A 14,377-nucleotide genomic window follows, 5' to 3' on the forward strand; every position below is an offset into this window, starting at 1 on the left:
ATAGAATTAATTTTAAAAAGATTTCTGTTTAGGAGATAAATCTGTCAAACAATGCAGTCTTAATTTCTTTCCGAAATGCGCCATAAGTCAACCTGGCTCCATGAATGTAATTGCCTAATCAAGACTGCTGTTCACTTGCTTGAAACATAAAAGTTCTATCCAGAAAGGACCTGTATTTACAACTAGTAATCCTTGGGTAGGCAAAAAGATTACAATTTCTGGTTATTCTAGTGGGGATGTATAGCACGAAATGAGGTAAGAGGTAGGTAGGGGCTATTCCCCAAACCGACTTAAAACAAATTATAAAGCAATGTGCAGCTGAAAACTGCTCATTTATACAGATATGTTGCTGCTGTGTTCTTGCTGCCTAAATCCAGGTGGTTTCTCATAAAATTATTCCTTTCATACCTCGCACACTTCACCTAATCTGCCCCTGCACTCCTACAGGCACATAATTTTAGGAACTCAGCTATCAGATCCCAGTTTCAGTTTCATTGGCTTTCAGCCTGCACATCTTTTTGAACTTATGCTAGGACAAAGGAATTAATTTTCACTGACAGCTGTCAATGTTTAGGTATCCAAAATCTGAGTACCGCATTTAAGCAACTTACATTTAGGAAGATTAGGCCTTCAGAATTTTTTTAAAATTGGCCTAAAAAGGGAAGAAACAATTTAGTACATCTAGTCATGTGGTATAGGCAATCAGTACTTTGTAGCTTTAAATATTTTAAAAGTGTGTAACACATAAAACTTTACCTGTCTTATTTTAAGATTTGTTTCTCCATCAAGATTAGATGTTTCAATATAACACAATGCCTGTGGTTCACTAAAAATATACAACAAAAAAAATTAGTTATTAAAATGTAACATTTTAAAGGTTTACAAATCTGATTTTACTAGCTTATCTACTCACTATCACCTTTACAATGTATTGTATAATCTCTAGGACTAGTTCATAAGAAAATCTTAAGTACCATACTACTTTGCTTCAAAAAAAGCCAGAGAGAGATAAGGTTAACACAAATATTTATACACGCTGAAGAAAATAAAGAAAAAAATTACATAAAGGCAAAAAAATGTAGAAAAGGACTTCCAAATGAATGAAGACCACTTCTTAATATCTTTTCTTTTTTTTTAATTTTATTTATTTATACAATTTTATAAAAATTCCAAGCATAAACATCTTGTACAGAAAAGTATGATCAAGACATCTCTGTTAAAATTAATTTTCAATTCTGAAAAATAATTCACTCAAATTATAATAGGAAAAGAAAAGAACAGCTTCCCTTGATCACACACAAGTCCTCTAAATTAAACTAGATCCAAGATTTAAAGAGTATCTTAATTAAATGCAAACAAATAAAAAGAAGCACTTTAACTACTGCTAATAACGAGAACTAATTTCCAATAGGAGCTGTTGTTACTTCATTCTCAAGGCGTTTCATTGAGATAAATCTTATCAAATGAGAAGGATCTACAAATACATATTTCAATGAACCATATCTAATGACACATTTACATGGGTATCTTAAAAAAAAAAAGACCCCCAATTTGAGTCACTCCAGGCTTCAAATTTAGGAATTCTCTTCTTCTTTTTTGAGTCTCTCTTGAGACATCTGGAAAAATTTGAATATGGAGACCCAGGAAATCCTTGGATCTATTCTTGAAGTAAAGATTCAGGATCCAGTCCTTGTCTGGAGCCAAAGCCACAGTCAGCAGGAAAGTGGCTGGCATAGCCACTTCTCTGTCTGATTGTTCCAATATAGCGGAAATATCCAATGGATGTTCCTGAGGTTCCTCAGCTTTTTCTTTTTGAAGAGTTTGTGCTTTAACAGGAAGATAATAAGCCCTTGTAAGGGGAGGTAGAGAATTTTCAGGTATCTTGAGAATCTCTATAAAATATCGCTTTATCATATCTCGAGGGGAAACTGATAAAATCTTAGGAAAATTTACAATCCGCAGGTTATTAGCCCGAGTATTGTTCTCCAAAGCTTCTAATTTCCTCCTCATGATTGTATTATCTTTAACCAGTTGATCTTGATTTTGTTTGACAGTTATTAATTCTTTATTGGTTTCCTGCTTTAATAAAGATACATCTTGTTTTAAAGAGTTAATTTCTTCTTTCTGAGCTTTTATTTCTGTATCCAGGTTTTTTATTTGAGGATTTAAAGTATTCCCCAAATTAACTACCAAATCCCAAAGAGCTTCTAATGTGACTTGTGGGGGTTTAACCACTGAAAATAATTGTACTTGTGTGGTTAGAATCTGTTCTTGGAGCTGATTTACCTCCGTGAAGCCTTGTCCTCCTCCAGCACTTGGTGTCCCGATTACAGGCTGAGATGTCCCATTCAGCGAGCCCTCCAGCATGCTTGCCTCTCGAGAGGAGTGAACTTCCTGACCGGATACACTCAACTCTCACGGTGAACTGGCTGCCTGTGGTTGTGGCTGGTGGGGTGGCGTCCGTTCGTCAGGGCTCAGAGAGATGTCAGACCCTAGGGAACTCGTCGCTGCGATACTCTCCAGCGGCGTTCCCAGCGGTGATGTCCCTGGCGATCCTTGTTCCCGTTGCAGTCGCCGTAAAAGTTCATCAATTGTAGCCGACGGGGGTACTAAGTGTCGGGAGGCAGCACCAGCACTTTTTCCCCTCCTTTTCGGCATTTCTGTGCAAGGTAAGAGCAAAGTTACCAGCGTCTGAGCAGCAATTAGTAAGTTGCGGCCATCGTGTCCTTACCACTTCTTAATATCTTTACAGTTCAAATGGACAGACTCTGCTGCCCTCTGCCCTCTGCTTCTAAACAACAGCACATAATTTCTTTCTTTACTTATCCTTTTAATGCAGTGTCTCTAGCATGCCCCAACGGGACCCGTTTCGCCCATAAAGGGCTTTTTTAAGAGTTCATAAAGGAGCTCTTTGTTGCTATCCTTACTCGTTTGGGGCTAGAGTTAATCTGCCTTGAAAAAGCTCTTTTTGGGCGAAACGGGTACCATCGGGGCATGCTAGAGACACTGCATTAAATGGATAAGTAAAAAAAGAAATTATGTGCTGTCGTTAAGAAGCAGAGGGCAGAGGGCAGCAGAGTCTGTCCATTTGAACCAAGCTTAAAAGCCGTATTAGCAAGTAAGGTCCCTAAGTATCAGAAGCTCTAGGACTGTGGTAGCATTTGGGAGGGCCTGAACACCTAGATACAAAAGGGTGGCTTGCTTCCACACAGCTTGCAGAGCAGGGCTGTGAAAGTCCTAGGAGGGACAAAAGTGCTAAGAATAAAAGCTGAGAAAAGAAGGGTTATTTTGTATACTATTGCTTGGAGAAGTGCTGGCCTCAGTAGTGCCTGAGCAATGCTGGCAAGGACTGTGGTTTGTAGTAGCCAGCAGCCCTAAGAAGGGCAACCTGGGATTCTAAGAGATTGAGGAGTCCTATTTTTGTTTTTCCTTTTGCTTAGAAAGTGGTGACAAGGACTGTCCAGTCCCTTGATTAGATTTCATACAACAGACACTGGAATTATGTAAAGTGAACTATGTGACTAGAGACTGTGAAAGGGAATTCTTTTGAGTTGGATAATTTTTCTTTTGCCTTATAATAAACCCGATGAAGTTTGGTTTGAAAGAAATCCAGTGTCCGGGTTTTCCTTACACCAGCCAAAAGGTGCACTGAAAATCTTACCTGCGGTCCGAGCCGGGGTTTCTCACTTACCTGGGACCTGGCCCGGCATAGGAGGGAGTGGAAGAACCAATGCTCAAAATACTGCTTATTTATTTATTTTTAAAATTTCTATACCGTTTTATTCCTAAATGGTTTAAAACATTGCATATCATCTCCCAATCTGTTTCTTGTCTACTTGAGCTAGATAAACTACTTGAAATTTCTATTTGTACCTCTTCTTTAACTTCACTATGGTTCAATCCGTATTTCTTAATTGACAAAGCACCAATTTTTTGGTCTTCTTGGGCTAAATTGGGGATATGGTCCCTCAACGACATTTGTACGCCAGCCTTACAATTGCTAACATTTGCAGAACTAAGTAGCAAATGCTCTACTGGCTTCGGTTTTTTACCAGTGGTTACAACTAACTAGTGTAATCACTAAATCAGAAATTTTACAATCAGTAGTTGTTGGAACCCCTTCTTTGCTCTCACACTGTTCCCTGCTTATTACAACAGGTCATTTTCCCGAATGTATAAATTACTTATCATCCCTTATACGAAAACTGACACCTCACTACGTAAAACCTGGGAACTTGATATAGGACACCCAGTAGCAGACAGGCAATGGACGACTCTTTGGTCTACAGTCATCAGAACAGTTTCCTCTGCAAACTCAACCCAATCAATGTTTTTCTTACATCATAGAACGAACTGGATGCCCCAAAAGCTACATATTGCTGGTCTCCTTCAATCAAATAGATTTTGGAATTGTAAATCTCTCCCTGGCACATTGCTTCATATGTTGTATGAATGTCCTCTACTTCAATCCTTCTGGTCGGACATATGGTCTCATCTCAGTCGGATTTTTAACATCCAAGCTGCTCTTTCTCCTTCAATTATTTTACTAAAATCCGAGGCTCCTATGCTTAACTTACCTCAAACTCAACACACTTTATTTGATACACTTATTATTATAGCATTAAGACTTATACTTTCTAATTGGAAGTCATTTGAATCTATTTCAATCCATTTTTGGTTTCAGTCAGTGCTTCTTCAACATAAACGTGAAATGTTGATTTCCACTTATACACCCATGTCTTCCAAGGCTCGTCTAAAATGGTCTGCCTTTATAGACTATCTTAACCTTCTTTGATTCTCTCTTCTAGCTTTCTCTTCTTCTCTTTCTTTCCTTCTTCTCCTTTCTTTCCTTAACCTCTGAGGGATTTTCTTTCTTCTTTTCTACCCTTTCCTTCCCCTTTATTTTCCTTCGTTTAGCCTCTCCTCCCCTCCCGTTTTACTCTTTTCTCTCCCTCTTTACTTTTCTTTCCCTCACCCCCCTTGCCTTCTCTTCCTACCACTTTTACCTTCCCTTTTTGTGTAACATAATTGGACATGCTTGACCATTGTACTGTATTATATTATCTATTATCATTAATCCCTGATTTCTTTGATATTGCCTTTATATGATTGTCCTTGATTGTTCTTATGACCCTTGTACACCTTTTTCCTTTTTGTATTTCACTAAAACTCAATAAAATTTCAAGTTAAAAAAAAAGCAAAGGCAGAAAAATTCAATCCTTACAATAGGTCAGATGCTCAAACAAATGCATCAACAAATAATTGTGTTTTCAACAGTTTCCTGAATGAACTATCACCACATTTCCAAATTTGGCCAACAAGGCCATTCCATAGTTTTACTCCTGCACATGAAAAGGTCATAGCATTCGTTTCCACATACTTGAGATTGGCCTTTGTTTTCAACAGTGCTGAATTTCTATAGCGCTAAGAGACAATCCCTTCTCAATAGAGTTTACAATCTAATTAAACAGGACAAACAGGGATTATGGAATTTCTCACAGGAATGATAAAACATACATGGGTACTTTACTAGTGAGTGAGCATTAGGAGTTAAAAGCAGCCTCAAGAAAAATGGACTTTTAGTCTAGATTTGAATACTTCCAAAGACGGATCTTGATGTACTGATTTAGGCAGTCTGTTCCAGGCATATGGTGCAGCAAGATAGAAGGGACAGAGTCTGGAGCTGGCACTAAAGGAGAAGGGTACAGCTAAGAGACACTTACTTAATAAAAAAAGTTCCCGAGGAGGAGTATAAGGAGAGACACTGAGAAGCTGCAGAGTGAATGCACTTGTAAGTCAATAAGAGGAGTTTGAACTGCATGTGGAAATGGATAAGGAGAAATGAAGTGACCTGAGGAGAGGGGCAATGTGAGAATAGCAACACTAGTGGAATATAAGTCGTGCTGCATAATTTTGAATGGATTGAAGAGGAGAAAGAAGGTTTAGTGAAAGACCTGTAAGAAGCAAGTTGCAGTAATCTAGGAAAGGTCAGATTTTGGTGATTTACAGAGAAAGAAATGACAGTCTTTAGCCATCTATTGGATTTGTGCAGAGGAAGAGAGAAAGGAGTCAAATATGACCCAGAAGTGGCAACCTGACAAGACAGACAGGATGAAAGTGTTATCCACAGAAATACAGAATAAGGAGGGAGGAAAGGTGGGTTTAGATAGAAAGATAAGAAGCTCAGTCTTGGCCCAAAGTTGCTGGATCCATGATTACTAGAAGGGAAATGTAATGCTGGCTGGTGATTCCCTTCTGAGGGGTACAGAGAAGTCCATCTGCAGACCAGATATGATGTCTCAGGATGTGTGCTGTCTGCCTGGTGCTAAAATTTGAGGTTTTATGGAAATAGACTATTATCCAATGCTACTCATCCATGTTGGCACAAACAGTACTACTAGGTACCCGTCCAAACATATCAAAAGGGACTTTGTGGCTCTGGGACAGAAGGTGAAGCAGACAGATGTGCAGGTGGTGTTCTCATTGATCCTCCAAATCAAGAGTAAAGGCCAAGGCAGAAACTCATATCCTGGAGATGAATGTGTGAATGCATGGATAGGTACAGGAGCATTAACACCTCCTTTCTTTTGCTAGTTATGCCTCGCTCTATGCAGCCTATTGTCCTTCTGGCTACAGCCACTGCCTTTTTACACTGTTTCACTGCTTTGAGATCCTCGAATTGCATCACCTCCTGAACGGTGCTTGAATGGTGTCATTGAAAGCATTTTGGTTTCCTGAACCAGAGGATGATTTTCCAAGGGCTGCTGAACAGAGATGGTATGCATCTATCAAAGAAGGGAAGAAGTATCTTCAGCAACAGACTGGCCAACCTACTGAAGAGGGCTGTAAACTAGAAATCATAGGGGCTGGGTTATCAAAGCCCTCAATTAAGTATAAGCTCTCAGGTAAGTGAAGCATTAAATACTTCTACACAAATGTGAAAAAGGGGTAATGTCTGGAAACCAAAGATACTTACCTATAGCAGGTGTTTTCCGAGGACAGCAGGCATATATTCTCACATGTGGATGACATCATCCACAGAACCCAGTACAGAGACACTATCAATTGCACTGTCACTTTACATTTTTAAGATGGAGCCTGCACTGCACATATACCAGTGCCTTCCCGCCTGACATCGGCTCACAGGACCTAAAATTCAGTAACAAACCTAAGAAGTCAACTAGGGGAGATGGGCAGGTTGTGAGAATATATGTCTGCTGTCCTCAGAGAACATCTGCTATAAGTAAGTAAATTTGCTTTCTCCAAAGACAAGCAGACATTTTATTCTCTCCTGTGGGACTCCCAGGCTGCCAGGATTATTACTTTGGACAAAGATAATGCATGTACAGTATTTAATATGATCCCGGCAAAATCCTGGAGGGTTGGAGGGAAAGATGGCGTTCAGGAGGTGGTTCAAAAAGGAGACTTCATAAGAGCAGAGAGTACCACGTTAACATCCAAGGCAACAGGTGGAAGCTAGATAGGTGGTTTAGTGTGGTAAATCCTTTTCGAGAACCTAGATACCAAGGAATGAAGAGAGAGAGGTTTCTTGTCCAAGGGAGAGTGAAGTGTACTGATGGCACTAAGATGTACTCAAACTGAGTAATAATAATAATAAATTTATTCTTTTATACCACCATAAGAATCTGAACAATCAGCGAAGTACATACATGTCATAAGATAAAACCAGAGTAAAAGGTTAAAAAAGTAATTACAATCTTAAAAAGAATTTGTCGAACAAAGCAGCCTTCACTATTTTTCAAAAAGAACAGTAAGACATGGCTTGATGAATACATTCACTAAGCCAACATTGTAGTTTGCCTGCCTGAAATGCTAAGGTCCTTTCAAAAAAGGTTTTATATCTGACACCATTTGACTTAGGATAGGTAAATAAGCCAGAGCTTCTTGTAATCCTTGATTGTCTATAGGTTTTTAGGGCATAATTAGAGAGGTGAAGAAGGTTATGTGACTTGCCCAAAGTTTCAAGGAACTGCAGTTGGAAAAAAAATAGCATACCTATAATTGCAATTAAAATTTTAATCAAAATGCAGCACTAAAACTAAATGACTATTTATGAACACATGCCTTATCATTGCCATGGAATTTCAGAAATTCTGCTGCAAAATTTTATAATATACAAATCAAAAAACCACTCAGAAAGTGTAATAATGCAATTCATATTTGTGAAACATAACCACTTAGAACTCATAAATATGCTCAGAGACACGAAGGCAAAAAACGGAGCCGAAGCCCTGAGAAAAATGCCTCACCACCCAATCATTGCATATTGTAAATTCCAGTGAAAAACAAAACTCATTGCTGAAATCTAGCATAAAAAGATTTTTCTTATACTTTAAATTGTTGCAAGCATAATACTTAGCTTGATCAAGTAAAGTGTTATACTTGCAACAATTTAAAGTGTAAGAAAAATCGGGGCTTCGGCTCCATTTTTTGCCTTCGTGTCTCTGAGCATATTTATGAGTTCTAAGTGGTTATGTTTCACAAATATGAATTGCATTATTACACTTTCTGAGTGATTTTTTGATTTGTATATGTTTCCCTTCAATCACTCTCCTCAGTAGAGTACCAAGTGTTTTGGTTTCCCTTATACACAATTGACAAAATTTTACAACTCATAAAAAATAACCTACCCTTAGATACTAGGGGGATACAGGTAACATGACTAGAATTTTTTCACATTAGTGCACTGGAAATGTCAAACTTAAAATAAAAACAAAACCAAAACACAGTACACCTGTTCTACCACACAGGAAAGGAAAAGATGGAGACATCCAAAAGGAGATAAGGATGTCAAGGGAACCACACAAAAAGAGTTTATTGATGTAATTGTGACATTGCAGTATTTCAGGGTGTGACTGTAACAGGGGTCTTTAATGTAGTATGTACAGAACAGAAAGCTAGACAGCCCTTCCCCAATTATGATTCTTTGTTTCATGCAAAGTTTATTTCATCATGATACATGGGAAAGACTTTATAGCTATTCTTGGGACCCTATATCTTTCTGAGCACTCATCTATGTGCACAGTAAATTTAAGGATTCCTGAAGTAGGTACATGCCAAAACATAGTTCTAGCAGTGTGGCTCCTGAGACATTCTTATCTCTTTTTGATTGTCTCCATAATGTCAAACTCAAAACAGTATTACTTTCAATGCCAATACAAGATTAATATTGCACTTCACTAAATGCTGAAGCTTTCTGCTCAGTTTTAAACAATCACATCAAGTCTGAGTAAACACATAGCACTGTAACACAAACAAATTATCACAAATAACTGGTACATTCGATCTGTTCCACAATCTTTTGTTGTTTTAAGAATACAGTACAGAACACCATACCCCAATGCATTAGTAAGGCATCCAAGGCTAGTTTGCCTTTTAATCTCATTCTAGAGCAATACTGAGGAATTTTGCTGTTCACATAAATGGCAAAGAGATCTACTAAAGGGGTGTGCCACTCTTGGAAGATCTTGCAGAGTAAACCCATATTGAGAGACTACTCATGCAGTTGCATGATTCTGCTCAATTTGTCCCCCTATATTGTTGCTCTTACCTGCCAGGGAATTTATATCTGCTGTCTATATTTTGAACTATATTTAATGGGATCCGGAGGATCCAGGAGGGACCCGGGGGAATGGATTCAGGGATCATGTCCTGTTTTGAGGAAAAAAATAAATGGTCTCATTAGGGATTCTGTAAGTTAGCTGTTACTTCTCAGTAGTCACAAATCTGCAAAAGGGTATCACTTTAAATCTCTGAACAACTCCTCTTTTGCAATGGAGAACAGCTCCCTCTTCAGCTGGTACCAAAGTAATCGAACTCCAATGAAACAGAAGAGAAGGAGAGGCATGGGGAGCTTCCCCGGCACAAAACACATTCTGCTGTTCTGTGACTTATGATAAAGGAACAACAATTAATAAACATCTAACATGTAACAATTTAACACTGAACAACAATTACACATGTGAGCACCTAGTAACCAATCTACTAGATGCAACTAGTAGGGGCAATAAAAACCTCCAAAGGAGAAAGTGAACAGGGACCCCCATATTCCTGTAGTAATGGCTCTGCTTAATCTTAGACACAGGAGAAGTCCTGAGACAGCCATTGGCAACGTCCAAGGCAGAAATCAGGTGAGTCAAATACTGTACATGGTGGGCCGTACAGAATCCCATGTCTTCTAAAAGAAAGAAGATTAACATAGAACCTAATTATCATTCTTTAGCAAAGACATGGGATTCCGTATGTTAGTGGACATACCAAAGCAGTGCCAGACATACATCTATAAGAGGGTCCAATGAGCCTGCCCAGAGAACTGAGGACCCAAAGAGGCATCCTCTTCAGCCACCACATCCACTCTGCAGAACTTCATAAAAGTGTGGAAAGTAGCTGCTCTACAAATCTCATCAGGCGAAACAGCCCAGGATAGAAACATAGAAATATGATGGCAGATAAAGGCCCCCTCGAGGCCCCCTCCTACTTCGACTTCAGAAAATCTCTCAAAACTTACCTTTTCAGCAAACAAGACCTCTAACGGCCCCACCCGCTCACATTTTCCTCTCCCCCCCCTGTATTCACCCCCCCTTTTTCAGCTCCTCTCTTCCACGTCTTCAACAACCTCCCCCATCCTCGGTCAATTTCAGTTTTTACTTGTTACTGAACTGCTTTATTTTATTTGTTTGTAAATCTGCTGGATAACGTAGATCCTTTTGAATTGATGTAAACCGCCTAGAACTCGCTGGGTATGGCGGTATATAAAAAATAAAATTATTATTATTATTATTATTAAATGGCCCATCTAGTCTGCCCATCCGCTGTAACCATTATCTCTTTTTCTCTCTGAGAGATCACACATGCCTATCCCAGGCCCTTTTGAATTCAGACACAGCCTCTGTATCCACCACCTCTTCTGGGAGACTGTTCCATGCATCTACCACTCTTTCTGTAAAAAAAAGTATTTCCTTAGATTACTCCGGAACCTCTTAACTTCATCCTATGCCCAGGGCCGGATTAACCAATAGGCCAAGTAGGCACATGCCTAGAGCCTGAAGTTGTCAGGGGGGCCCGATGAAACAGAGGACTCGGTTTGTTTGTTTTTTTCCCTTGGCAACGCGTGCCCCCCCCTGGGAAAGATCGGCAACACCGCCTTCCCCCAACATTGCCATCAACCAACTTGAATAAGTGACGTCGGAGGGGGTGGACCGGAAGATGCAAAGAGTTGCTGCAAGGTCCTGCGATGACTGCGTCTGCCGGCTCTGCTCAGGGAAGAGGTAAGTGACGTCAGAGGGGTTGGACCGGCAGACACTGTCATCGCGGAACCTTGCAGCAACTCTTTGCATCTGCCAGTCCACCCCCTCCGTTACTTATCCAGGTTGGTTAATGGCGATGACAGGGGAGGGCAGTGTTGTCGATCTCCCGGGGGGGCTCATCGCTGCCGATCTTTCCAGGGAGGGCTCAGCGCTGCCAATCTTTCCCGTAGGGGGGGCCCAGCACGACTGATCTTTCCCAGGGGGGCCCACGTTGCTAAGGAAAAAAAAACACCGAGTCCTCTGTTTCTTCAGCGGGTCCCCTCTGGCCTAGAAAGGTGGTGGAGGGAGAGAAAGGGGGCAGGGTGGTATGGAAGGGTGGTGGAAGGAGAGAAAGGGGCACATGATGATGGAATTGGTGTGCAGGGGAAGGGAGAGATATAAGGGGAAGAATACTGGATGGAATTGGGTTGAAGGGAAAGAAAGAGGGCAGATGCTGATGGAATTGGGGTGCAGGGAAAGGGGGAAGGATAGTGGATGGAACTGGGTTGGAGGGAAAGAAAGGGGGCAGATGCTGATGGAATTGGTGTGCAGGTAAAGGGGGAAAACATAAGGGGGAAGGATACTGGATGGAATTGGGTTGGAGGGAAAGAAAGGGGGCTGATGCTGATGGAAGTGGGGGGAAGGGAGAGGAGAGAGTGAAATTCCAGACCATGGGGGTGTGGGTGTGGGAGAGGGAAAGGAAGAGGAGAGGAGAGAGATGCCAGACAATTGGAGGAGGGAATGGAAGAAGATGGATTCCAGACCAATGGGAATGAAGGGAAAGATGGAAGGGGGAGGCATACGGTTTCTGGAAGTGGCACAGGACAGAAGATGAAAGGAAGAGAGTGACAAGAAGATGAGGAGAGCTGAAACCAGACAAGACAAAGGTAGAAAAAAATTTTCTATTTATTTATTTTTTTGCTTTAGGGTACATGCATTGCTGTTTCTGTGGTGTTGCATTGTATGCAGAGTCCAGCGTCTTGGTGGTTTTATTTAACCTTTATCTACGTATTTCTATTTTATCCCCCCTTTTACAAAACTGTAGAGCATTTTTTTAGCGCTGGCTGTGGCTAAAAACCATACTACAGTTTTGAAAAAGGGGGGAGAGGTTAGTTTGCAATTACTTATTCCATACTAGGCGAAGGTGTTTTCTGTGTTCTGTTTGTATGAAAGACATGGTTTTTTGATAGAGTTGACTAGACTTGTTTGGCGAAATGCATCAGGCATGGTTCTTGGGAGCACCTTGAATTAACCTGATTTGAATCTCCTTATTTTCTGCCAATCTTCTTTTGTTTCATGTTGGATTCTTTGGTGGACTGCTTGCCTTGTTGTTTCGTTGCAAATTAACATACATGGAGTGGAACGTACTAGAGGAGTTACAGATGTGGTTGTTTATACATACATGTGGGTTACAGTTGGTTGATGTAAAGTGAGGCAGTTGAGAGGAGTTGTAAACTTGGTTATTAATATAGATTTATATTTCGGATAATATTACTGCTTTACAAATATTTGAACTCTTTCATATATGCATGGAAAGGGTTCAGAGTTAAATTCCTGGGTAAGTAGTTGGGAAGGGAAGGGAAGGAAGGGGGATTTGTTCAGAGATGTTTGGGGTTGCATAGAAGAAAAACTGTGCACTGGTATACTAATCTTTGTTTGTTTTGAATTAAAAAAAAAATATAAGTGGAAATAAAGAAGTAAAGAAGAAAAAAGATAAATGGGGGATGGGACATGGGCGGGGTAGGGGCAGGGCATGGGCGGGGTAGGGCCAGGGGGGCCTAGTGTACTTGTGTGCCTAGGGGCCCTTGAAGAATTAATCCTGCCCTGCCTATGCCCTCTCATTGCAGTTTCCTTACAAATGAAAGAGACTCGACTCATGCACATTTACATTATGTAGATATTTAAATGTCACTATCATATCTTCCCTCTCCCGCCTCTCCTCCAAAGTATACAGATTGAGATCTTTAAGTCTGTCCCCATACGCCTTATGATGAAGATCACATACCATTTTAGTAGCCTTTCTCTGGACTGATTCCATCCTTTTTTTATCTTTTTGAAAGTGCAGCCTCCAGAATTGTACACAATATTCTAAATGAGGTCTCACCAAAGTCTTATACAGGGACATCAATACCTCCTTTTTCCTACTGCAGCCACACCTGTAGTCGAATGTGCTATGATTGAGATAGGGGGCTGTTTACTTGAGGCAATGTAGAAAGATGAAATTGCCATGCAAATCCATCTTGCAATCAATTCCTTGGAGTGGCTGGTTAGCACAAAAAGGTGATCAGAATGCCGGGAATCATTAGCCCTCTCCAAGTAGTGCTGATGTTAGGTAATGCCAGCTATCTTCTTCCAGTGAGCTAAAACAAGACCTTGGGGATAGGAAGCAAGTAATCCAGTCACCAGTGCACCGAGTCAATAATCCATCATCCAGTCTTAATTTGGAGATGTTGGGGAATGTCGGTTTAACTCCTTCAGCAGGCCAAAAGCAGGGCCTTGATGGGAGAGAGTAAGTCATTTACAAACAGAGAGAACGCATAATGGTCAGGTCCTAGGCAACCAATGCATCAATTGTGTGGGTTCATGATAGAAATCACCCTATTATATAGGATGACCCTTTTGAAGCCACTGAACTCTTTTTCAACATTAATAAAAAAATCATAGCTAAAGTAAATGCCTCAATTTTGCATTCAAAAAGGAGCTAAATTTAAATTGAGGACAGTGTTCAGATCTAAGCAGGCTTAAGGAGCAGTGAGAAAAATAAAGAAAATTTTAAGAGCCCAAGAAACTCAGAAAATTACGGGGACGATAACTAGAAGCAAAAATATGAGGGAAATGAGGAAAGAAATTGGAAGTATCTGCACAGGAAGGCACTCTAAGGAAGAAAAAAAAAACCCACTGAGGGCAGATCGAGAAAATGTAACCGCCTAGCTCCATGGAAAAAAAACAACTGAGGGCTCTGATGCTGCCAGAACTTTCTTAAAGCTATACACACTAGGCAGTATCCACAGCAGGCTTGGTTTGATGACTTCACCCACATGTGAGAATACATCTGATCTGCTTGATCTGAG

The 14,377-nt window shown here is 40.3% G+C and overlaps 2 protein-coding genes across 2 annotated transcripts in view; both read right to left on the reverse strand.

The window, feature by feature from the left end:
- The window catches only part of ATP8A2 (ATPase phospholipid transporting 8A2), a 457,609-nt gene extending 456,783 nt beyond the window's left edge, over positions 1-826 (reverse strand). Inside the window, exon 1 of the mRNA XM_033950263.1 lies at positions 757-826. The gene's annotated coding sequence lies outside the window, so the exon portion shown is untranslated. The remainder of the gene's footprint in view (positions 1-756) is intronic.
- The window catches only part of LOC117362361 (phospholipid-transporting ATPase IB-like), a 201,090-nt gene that overhangs the window by 9,248 nt on the left and 177,465 nt on the right, over positions 1-14,377 (reverse strand). The window lies entirely within an intron of this gene.

Source organism: Geotrypetes seraphini, chromosome 6 (genome assembly GCF_902459505.1).
Source record: "Geotrypetes seraphini chromosome 6, aGeoSer1.1, whole genome shotgun sequence".
NCBI classification, from domain to species: Eukaryota; Metazoa; Chordata; class Amphibia; order Gymnophiona; family Dermophiidae; genus Geotrypetes; species Geotrypetes seraphini.